This window comes from Quercus robur, chromosome 10, assembly GCF_932294415.1.
Source record: "Quercus robur chromosome 10, dhQueRobu3.1, whole genome shotgun sequence".
In the NCBI taxonomy this organism is placed as follows: Eukaryota; Viridiplantae; Streptophyta; class Magnoliopsida; order Fagales; family Fagaceae; genus Quercus; species Quercus robur.
Window position 1 is genome coordinate 10755243 of NC_065543.1, and position 10633 is coordinate 10765875.

The 10633-nt window shown below is 31.4% G+C and overlaps 1 protein-coding gene across 5 annotated transcripts in view; it reads right to left on the minus strand.

Moving 5' to 3' along the window:
• LOC126703600 (UPF0481 protein At3g47200-like) overlaps positions 1 to 4400 on the minus strand; it is a 146698-nt gene extending 142298 nt beyond the window's left edge. For 4 of the 5 annotated variants that reach the window (XM_050402606.1, XM_050402614.1, XM_050402587.1 and 1 more), the window contains exon 1: positions 4376 to 4400. The gene's annotated coding sequence lies outside the window, so the exon portion shown is untranslated. The remainder of the gene's footprint in view (positions 1 to 4375) is intronic. The other variant, XM_050402618.1, reaches the window with a different exon arrangement.
• Positions 4401 to 10633: the final 6233 nt, after the last annotated feature.

Here is a 10633-nt window from a genome sequence, read left to right on the forward strand (position 1 = left end):
TTCTACCTTTTTTATTTTTGGTTTTGTGCAGTTTGTGGTGATGTTCTTGGTAGTGATTCGATGTCGAGCCATAGCGGTGCCGTTGAACCTGGCTTACACAACGGAGGAGTTCGAGTTTTACCTTTCCGACTTTGAGTCGAAGCTTTTGATTACACCAAAAGAAGGACTTCAACCGGCTCAATCCGCCGCTTCCAAGTTGAAAGTCCCTCACGTGACCGCCACGCTCTCAGACGGCACATCGAGTATTAGTATCGGAAACTCTATTACCACCAATTCCAGAGGCTGTTAAGGAACTCGTGAACGATCCGTCTGACGTGGCACTCTTCTTGCACACGTCCGGCACCACGAGCAGACCCAAGGACAGGCGAGGAGAAGCTACGATAAGGCAAGGCAGAGCAGTGAGGTGGTTTACACGATGTGCAGGGGCGGCAAACTTAGTCGCCAGTGAACTCAATCTCCCTCTCTCTCAAACCGTCTCTCTCTCTCTCTCTCTCAAAGTTAGGGATTGGAATCCTTTGGTTTTGTTTTGATCCAAGGGACGTCGTTTTGATTTAGCGAGGTGTTTAGTTTTTTTTTTTTATTTAAAAAAAATGCAAAATGGGGTTGTTTTGGTGGGAGTAATGGCAGTAGTAATAGATTTGTAACGGAATTGACAAAAATTGAAAGTTAGAGGACTGAATTAATAAAACTGAAAGTTAGAAGACTGAAATGAAAAAATGTGAAAGTTAGAAGGTCAGTTTTACATTTTTGCCTATATTAAATATATTAAATTAAGGCGGATGGCAATATATCATATATAATATAATATATTAAAAAAAGGCGGAGAGAAAGTTCAATGAAAGACTCTAAATTACATTCCAATTTCATGTTAAATGTCATTTTAACTGTTCCATAAATTGATGTCGAGTATCTCTAGATTTCTTATCAAATTCTAATTATGTGTCAATTATATTTGCATGCAAATTTAAGTATCTAAACTTAGACAATATAAGAAGACTCAATTCGAAATATGTACATAATTATTAGTTGAGTTCAAGTTATATCTAGCGTAACCTTAAGCAATGTTATATCACTCACTATTTTTTACTTGGATGCGAATTATGACAAATCCACTGTTAAATTACATTATCTTTGTATATTCTCCACTCTTGATAAATTTTAAGGTGATCAAAGATTAATTATCATGTCATCAATTAATTATTTAATTTCAAGTTTTTGGAGTTTAAAATAATGCATAAAAGATGACTTTATGGATCAAATGGTAAATAATATTGAACTGACAAAAAAAAAAGGCATGAATGTTAAGAACATATAGTACATACAATTCAACGATGAGATTTTCAAAACTTGAATTCTATAACAAGTTATTAGATGGTATAACATTGCTTAAAATTACAAGTATAACTCCACAAAAGTTACCACATCTTTTAAACCATAAATTTCAATAAGATCTAAAGGTTAAAATAATCACTACAATCCATGTAATCTTTAAAATTTATTGATGGGCACATCAACTACCCTAATTTATTTAAGAGATTATTTTATTTTATTTTTCTATTTTCTTTCTCTCTCCTAATGAGTTTGTCCCCAACCTTGCACAAATGCCCATCTAACTTATCTAACTTTTTGCCAAAATTATAAAATAAGCAAAGACTCACATGAAAGAAGCAAATATTGAGAAAAAAAGAATAAAAGTTCCATATAATTGAGACAAACTAAAATAATTGTAAGAAGTAAAGGCAAACCAATAGATAAAAGAATTCTGAGCAATAATAATTAGGATTCACGTAGCAATAATAATTAATATGTTTATTGTATTTAGAAATAATAGATGAATTAGCAATAATAATTGGGATTTCTTTTTAACAACAATAATTAGCATGTTCTTTGTACTATAAATCAATATGCCAAATGAACTAATAGTTTATTTTTTATTATCTTGCCAACACTGTGGACATATTTGTAATAAATATTCTTCATAAAGTACAAGATATATCTCTTATCCAAGATTCATCTTTTTATTGACCCCCTAGAAAAAATATCCTAGAGCCGCCACCAATGAGGGGGATAGGACTTGGGAATTAGCATACCCATCCAAAACCCCCCCTCTTCACACCTTAAAAAACATCAAAACAAGGTTCATTAAACCTCCACTTCTCTTCCCAACCAAACAAGCTTCTAGGTAAAACCACCACTTTATTACTATTGTTAAATGTTTTTTTGCATCAAAACAAGGCTCATTAAACCTCTATTTCCCTTTCCATCCAAACAAGCTTCTAGATAAAACCACCTCATTATTATTAGTGTTAAATCTTTTTGTGCAGAAACATAATTACAATCTAGTTTGCATATAATTTTAGGGGTCATGTTAACGGTTGCCCTTAAGGCAATTGTTAATAAACCATAACAGAAAAATATTATATATAACACTATTTTTATTTGACATTACTAATAGGATAAACACATTTACTTTGTTACGTTAATTATATTAAATGGTGCATTAATTTTTTTGGGGAGAGGTACATTAAACGTTTTGTGCATAAACACAAAGTACAATCTGGTTTGTATATAATTTTAAATGTCACAAACAATGTTATTTCAGTGAGATAATAATGAGAAAATAAATAAATAGATTGATAGACAAAGAAGCTTGAGTAGGAAATGTTACAAAAGCTTACCGCAGTTATTAATGTTCAGCAGCTGAAGGAACCAGGATTTAAAATTTCAATACATAAATATCAATAGGTAATGTGGTCAATTTTTCTGAGTTCTCACTTCTCACAGTAACCAAATGAAACCCAGGAGGGTATATATAGAAAAGACAATAACCATATCTCATAAATATTACGTCATTATTTTTCAGTGGCATTGCGTCGTATAGTTTACCAATCCGGGAAAATGACTTGTTTGGATTCCGCAGTTTTTGTTTGATTTTTTTATTATAATAATAATTATTATTAAGTACTGGGTTTCTCAACTTCTGCTTTTAATTTTGTTTTTTAAAATTGGAATCACAACTAAAATTCATGTTTGGGAGTCGATGAAAATAACACAAAGAAGAATTCAGTATCTAAGAAGGATTTGCAAATCTAAAATCTCCATCTAGGTTGGGAAAAACAACTGCAACATATGGCCATACCTTTTTTTTAGTGCAGTTTGGATTGACTCTCTCTAGGCATCTGTCAGCTTTTCCAAAAGACTAAAATAATGCCTGTCTGTAACACTAAAGTAATGAATCAAATTTAGGATCCGTTTAGATACCGCTGAAAACTGAAAAATGAAATTGAAAATTGAAAAATACTGTAGCAAAATAATTTTTAAATATGTGAATAGTATCGTGGGACCCATTTTTAATGAAAAAGTTGCTGAAAAGTGAAATTTGTGGATCCGTAAACAGTACACTATGTGTTGTGATTGGCTGAAAAAAATTAGAAAAGTCAAAATTTGTGGCTACTGTTCATTGAACAGTGAACAGTAGCCGCAACTCTCAAAAACGCTAAAAAACGCGTGAAAAAAAAAAAGAAAGGGAAAACGCAGATGCAAACGTGCAGGTTTTCAGCCCTATCCAAACAAAGCCTAGATAGGGCTGAAAACCAGCGCGTTTGCGTCTGCGTTTTCCCTTTTTTTTTTTTTTTTTTTTTTTTTTTTTTTCACGCGTTTTTGAGAGTTGCGGCTACTATTCGGCTTAGTTTGGATAGGGCTGAAAACCAGCGCGTTTGCGTCTGCGTTTTCCCTTTTTTTTTTTTTTTTTTCACGCGTTTTTTAGCGTTTTTTAGAGTTGCGGCTACTGTTCAATGAACAGTAGCCGCAAATTTTGACTTTTCTAATTTTTTTCAGCCAATCACAACACATAGTGTACTGTTCACGGACCCACAAATTTCACTTTTCAGCAACTTTTTCATTAAAAATGGGTCCCACGGTACTATTCACACATTTAAAAATTATTTTGCTACAGTATTTTTCAGTTTTCAGTTTTCAGCGGTATCCAAACGGATCCTTAGTATCATGTCTGATGGTAACGAGTACAACAAAAATAAACACGAAGCACACTTAGAAAAGTGATAATTCAGGTCTACGAAAAATGATAACACAAACAAACATACTCAAATTATGGGTTCCATATTTGAAAAGTGATAAATCAAATCTTTGACTAACAAATAAAAAAAATAATTAGGATTTCAACTTTGAATCCAATCACTTGGTTAGTTTTGGTCCCTAATCTTTAAGTTTTATATCATTTGAACAAGATCCCTTATATTGCTTTTCAGATGATTTATATTACTTATCAAAAAGAAAATTTTTTTGAGCAGATGATAAACCCATATCACAAACACAAAATACAGAAAAAGAGGGATGAAAAAGGAAGAAACTTTACCTGATCTGAGACTAGGAAGCCGAGTTTGAGAGGCTGAGAGGACCCATTGTGCAAGGTGGAAACAAAGCGAGGCGACGGCGTCTGGTGGGGTGTGAGGCGGTGGCAACAGCAACCAGCAACCCGGTGGAGTAAAGAAACTGGAAAGATTTTGATGTAAAGGAGAGTAAAGGGGTTTGTTTGTTTCAAAATAAAAAAGAGAGATTTCAAAATTACTAGAGAAACTAGAGAGCAGAGATAAGGAAGAACAAATAGAAAAGACCAATTTATAAGAGAGAGAGATGAGGGTTAAGAGTGTTTCAACCTTGAGGCTGAGCCGAGTAAGAAGGAGTATGGAAAATCTGATTTTGATTTTAGTAAGTGTAGCCGAGTACAGTCTTGAAACCCTAAACCATGATTCATGACCCGAGGCATGGGAAAGTAAAAATCTGAGTTTGATTTGAAGGGTTGTCAACTAGCTGTTGGGGCGGGTCTAGAGAGAGAGAGAGAGAGAGAGAGAGAGAGAGAGAGAGAGAGAGAGAGAGAGAGAGAGAGAGAGAGAGAGAGTGAAGACCTAGAAAGCATGGATGCTGCTGGAAGGGTGCCGCACCCAAGTTCGACGCGAGACACGGCGTTCGATGCGGTTGACCGCGCGTCGGTGCTGCGTTGGAGTTTTTTTTTTTTTTTTTTTTTTTTTTTTTTTTTTTTTTTTTTTTTTTTTTTTTTCAGATTTGCGCCTAACCGGGCTGATTCGGCCATAATTGGGCCTTATCGGCCATATTGGTCCGTATTGGTCAGCGATCGATACGGCTGAAACTGGCCGGAAACAGTCGAAATAGGCTAAAATATGCCGTGAAACTCGTCGGAGCAGCCGAAATTCTGACCTCAGATGTGTTTTTTGCCTTCTTCTTTCTTTGTTTTGTGAATCAAGTATATTAATGTGTTTTTTAAGAATATTTTAATAGTAAAAATATATAGAAAATATAAATAAAAATATTTTTAATAAATTTTTAATCGCCGAATCCCGCTGCACCCGTATCCTGCATTTTTAAAAATTGCCGAATTTTATACCCACATCCACACCCACACCCGAGTCCTGAAATACACCCGTGCTTCATAGGTGAAGACTGAAGAGAGGCATTCTAAATTGGTGAAATTTCAGGCGTTCTAAATCGGTGAAATTTCAGCACTTTTAGGGGGTGTTTGGTTTGTGTTTTTAAACAACCATTTTCAGTTTTTAAACAACATTTCACACATTTTAACACACTTTTTCACCCACACGTATTTTCACAAATATTTTTAAACAACAATGTTCAATTTTTAAACACATATACCAAACAGGTCCTTAGCCTTTTTAATCCCATCTTCTTCCGGTCTTGCGTGTAGCCCACATATATATCTCATATTGCAATTATGATTGAAAAGAATCGCTACTTTTTTCTGACCTCTGCATTGGGAATTGGAATTATGGATAAAGAAGGTTTTTTTTTTTTTTTTTTTTTTTTTTTTTTTTGAAAGAAGTTATAGCTTGGATTTTAAGGAACTTTGCTGATAAATTATGATTTGGCCCCATTCTAAATCGTACCAATCAAGTGATAAATTATTTTTTCCCCTGTGGATTCGGAAATTTTATATGGGTCCGGTTAATGTGTGTCCTTAGGGCACACATTAACAAATCCAGTTTTGAAAAAGTTTTATTGAGAATTGAAAAAGTTGTCAAAATTTTTTCGATTTTCGATAAACTTTTTCTAAAATTGGTTTACTATTGTGTGTCCTAAGAACACACATTAGTAAAATCCATCTTATATTGATCTTACTATATAAGTAAGAAAGACTCCCCCTCATGGTTTCTCACCAAAAAAAAAAAAAAAAAAAAAAAAAAGTAAGAAAGACCGTGCAATAGCTCAAATATATCTATAGAAATATCGATAACTCTAGGTCACAAAATTTTTCATAATTTCCAAAGTGAAAAGTTGTTAACGATAGAAGATGGAGGAAACTCCACATATGATATATTCTAAGGTTATGTCAGATGTAAACCAGCTTTGAGAATAAATGAAATGATTTCACTTGTTTCTGATCAAAAAATAAAAAAAAATAATGGCTAGAGACCAACATTGATTAACGGATGAATAACTGTTACCGTACTAAATGAATTAGATGCGTAAAAATCAGCAAAGCTCAAAGCTTTAACAATGGAGTTGCAAAACTAAGAGGAAGAGTTTCAGAGAGAGAAAGAGAGAGAGAGATAGAGAGAGCTTTTTGTGATGGTGAAGAAAATGCTTCATTGAATAAATTTTTTTTTTTTTATAACTCTTCATTGAATAAATTGATTACAAACACACTGTTTATATATCAGGTTAGAAAGAGGAAATAAGGAAAGAATAACTGATTATAAAAATAACTTCCAACTAACAAGGAACTAGTCAACTAAGGACACGTGTTACTAACCACTAACTACACTGCTAATTAAATACAAACTATTCTTTTTTTTTTTCTTTTTTCTTTTTTTTGAGGAAAAATACAGACCATTCTTCTCAAATAAAAAACTAATAATTAAATACAGACTAAACGACAACTAATTTATACACAACTTACACTTTACGACTTGTAACATAAGAGCATTCGAAGCCTGTGCTGATTTCCAGTATTGCAGTCTGTCTGTGCTTGATCTCAATAACCTCACCGATGCAGCTTCGTATATTTCAACATTATGCTAATCCCATAAATGCACACTGGGATTAACAGCCAACAGCTACAAAGACTCAACTCTAAAAAAAAAAAAAATCACACCATACTATAACAACTCGAGTACTTTTAAATCTGACTACGAGTTTTCAGTCTCACACCATTTATTTTCATATTTAAATTCACACTTTATTTAAATGTTAACTCTTAATGAGGATTTAAAATCTTCGTTGACTTTATATAGAAGTACCAAAATCTAATCAATAGGTTTATAGTGTAGATTAGATTTGAGAATAGTACTAAAAAAAATTTCTTGTATTGCATTTATGAAAGCATTTACATTAATTTGTCTAAAATTTTTTGTCTATCTATACTACTAATAACAAGATTCTCTAATTGAATGTCAAAATCTTGCTTACGAAAATATCTTTAAATAAATTCTTAAATCTCTAGAATACCCTTATCTTTTAGTTATATAATTTTAAATTAAAAAAATAAATTGATTAAAAGAGTAATTTACTATTTTTTTAAAAAAGTTCCTAAGTTTTAGGCTTTTTTATTTCTCATCTCCAATTTGAATTACCACCTTTTATTTTAAATTCAAATTTTCAAGCATTTATCAACTCTCATGTAGAGAAAGATCCTAAAAAATAGGACATTATTTTTATCTCACTTTTAAACATTATTCCACGTTACCTTATCTCTTTCTTAAATTTATAAATTAAAAAATAAAAAAAAACTCTTGGTTATATTATATATTTTTTTAAACAAATAACCAATTAGGGAAAAAAGAAACTTATATAGAGAAATATCCTAAAAACTGTGACACTATCTCAATCTTACTTTTAAACATGATACTACCAAATCCAAAATAAAAAATAAAAAAGAGTCTTATCAAAGGCACAAAGCACATGCGATGCGGGAAATTTTAGTATAACAACTTATTTTTTCTATTTTACATAAATATTTTGCAAAAACACCAATATCAGATTATCTATTATATATTGTCTTTTATTTAAATAATAATTTTCTCACTTTTTATTATTATTTCACACCTATCCACCTAACAAACACTCTCTCCATTTTCTCTAAACATCCTCTTTGCAATTTAGTTTGATTATGGGCGGTGTCCTGGTTGGTATGTGATCCTAGATAATAGTTTGATTGAAAGTGTTTGAATTACCGTTCTTAATTTAGGATATTTAGGGCCTGTTTTGGCTACCAAGTTCAAACAACAATTTTCACACTTTAAACAATATTATACATATTTTCACCCACATGTATTTCAAAAAACTCTAAACAACTCTCAAATAACTCTACCAAACACCCCTTAAACACCGTATTTTGAGAACTAGCCGTTTTTAATTTTTAAGTAACATTCTAAATAACATTGTTGTTAATATATTAAAAATTGTGAGACTAAGATGATTTGACCAAACACGGTAAGTGGGGGACTCTTCTCTTTCTCTTTATCTTTCTCTTTCTCGTTCTTCCCCAGTTCCTTTTCCCCTTTTTCCTTTTTCTTTCACACCTACAATTGTACAAGTCTCTCTCTTCTTTGCATCTTGTGGGAAGCACTTTCTTATGAGCATCAACTTTAAGTCCTTAGATTCTACGATGATAACAAAGGGCCCTATATGATATTATGAACTTGAAGAGTGAGAACCATGAAAATGATTGTGGTGGGATAGATCGTGGAGTCTTATCAGAAATCATAATAATCCGATATTTAGAAGTAAATTACAATCACACACTATCAATGATGCATGATGCAATTTCCCTTGGAGTATAGAATTTTTGTACAAATTTCACAAAACCCTTCTCACAATATTGATAGATCCAAATGTGAAATCTATTTAAAAAGAAAAGTAAGAGTATGGAGATATCACTAACCTTATGGAAAGGAAATCAACGAAATGGAATGTATTTAAATAAGAGAAATAAATAAAATGGAATTGACTTACCTTATTTGGATATTTTAAAATAAAGAAATGAAAAAGAATGTAAATAAATGGAATGTACGTAACCTTATTTAGGAGTAAAATAAAGGGAAATGAGTGGAATTATTTTATAACAATATTACTATTGGACTATATTTTAAAATAAATGGTTGAATATATAAGTGTATTTCGAAAGTTTTAGTAAAAAAAATTCATTAAATCTAATTTCATTCTTTCAAATTTCTCACAATTTCGGAGGAATGAAAATTTGAGATTTTAAGGAAATACAGATGAATGAGTATTCGTTCTTCTCCATTTCATTCTCTACCACTTAAACTCTAAAATAAGGAAATAGACTTTCCGTTCTCTTCATTAAAACTCTCAAATAGGTGAGAAAATTTCTCTCACATCAAATAAAATATTAACAATTCTATTGTATATGTCAAATGACAACTCACTTAAAAAAAAAAAACACATACACAAATCAATCGCACAATTATATATATATTTTCACTTTTAGAAAAAATGTTATTAAAAATAAGGTACCAACTACAATTTTTTGTATCATGACCATTTTTTAAAGGGGGTGATTTTGGGCGGAAAAAGCGGTAATTTTAGGTTTGCAATTTGGGTTTGACTAAGGGAGGTGATTTGGGCAGATTTATCCCCTACTGTTGCTACCCGTTCAGATGCAACATACGTTAAATAAGTCAAGAGCATCCCTCTTATAAAAAAAAAAAAAAAAAGTCAAGAGCGTTCCTAAGAAACATGGATCATTTTCTAAAAAATAAGAATGAATTAAACAATCCTAAGTAAATCCATATTAACACAAGGATGATGCAATAGATGCAATTGCCAGTTGAACCATAGATGCAATTGTCTAAGGCCTACAAATAAAAGAAGGCCCCATTTGAAATATATATATATATATATATATATGTGTGTTTGTAATATTTAGCTATATATTTTAATTAAAAAAGAAAAATTTTAGTCATTTTATTAGTCAGTAAAATATATTAAAACAGTCCCATTGTATCATAAAATACAAAAAATTAAATAGAAACAAAAAACAAAAATAACTAAACTTAAACTAACGAAATTAAATTTTAAAAGATAAATTTATTAGCTCATTTTTAAAATATACTAAAATCAAAATTTATACTAAACAAATTTATTAATAATAGATCGCAATTATCTGGACAAATCTCTCATCTTTCTATCTCCCTACCTCTCTATCTATATCCTTTCCTTTCTTTTCTTTTTTGATCTTTTAATATAAGTTCAGTTATTCATTTTAAGTTATGTTTTTTAATCTACTTGATTGACAGGACAAAGACAACACGCTGAGTCTTGTTTCTTGTTCTTTTTCTATAAGTTCAGTCAATCATTTTAAGTTATATTTTTTTAACTACTTGATTGACGGGACAAGGAGAACACGCTCAGTTTACTCTTACACTTGCACACTCTACCCCCCCACAGCATTGTTGTCACTGCACGGGTATAATACACACTGCACAAAGCTTGATAAAATGACCGGACTTAACACTGCACAGTTGTTGAGTATATAATATTTTATAGGAATTTGTTATCAAGCACCGGTTTGGTGCTTGTTAAAGTGAAAAAAAACAAAAAAAACTGGTCAAAACGTCAAAAT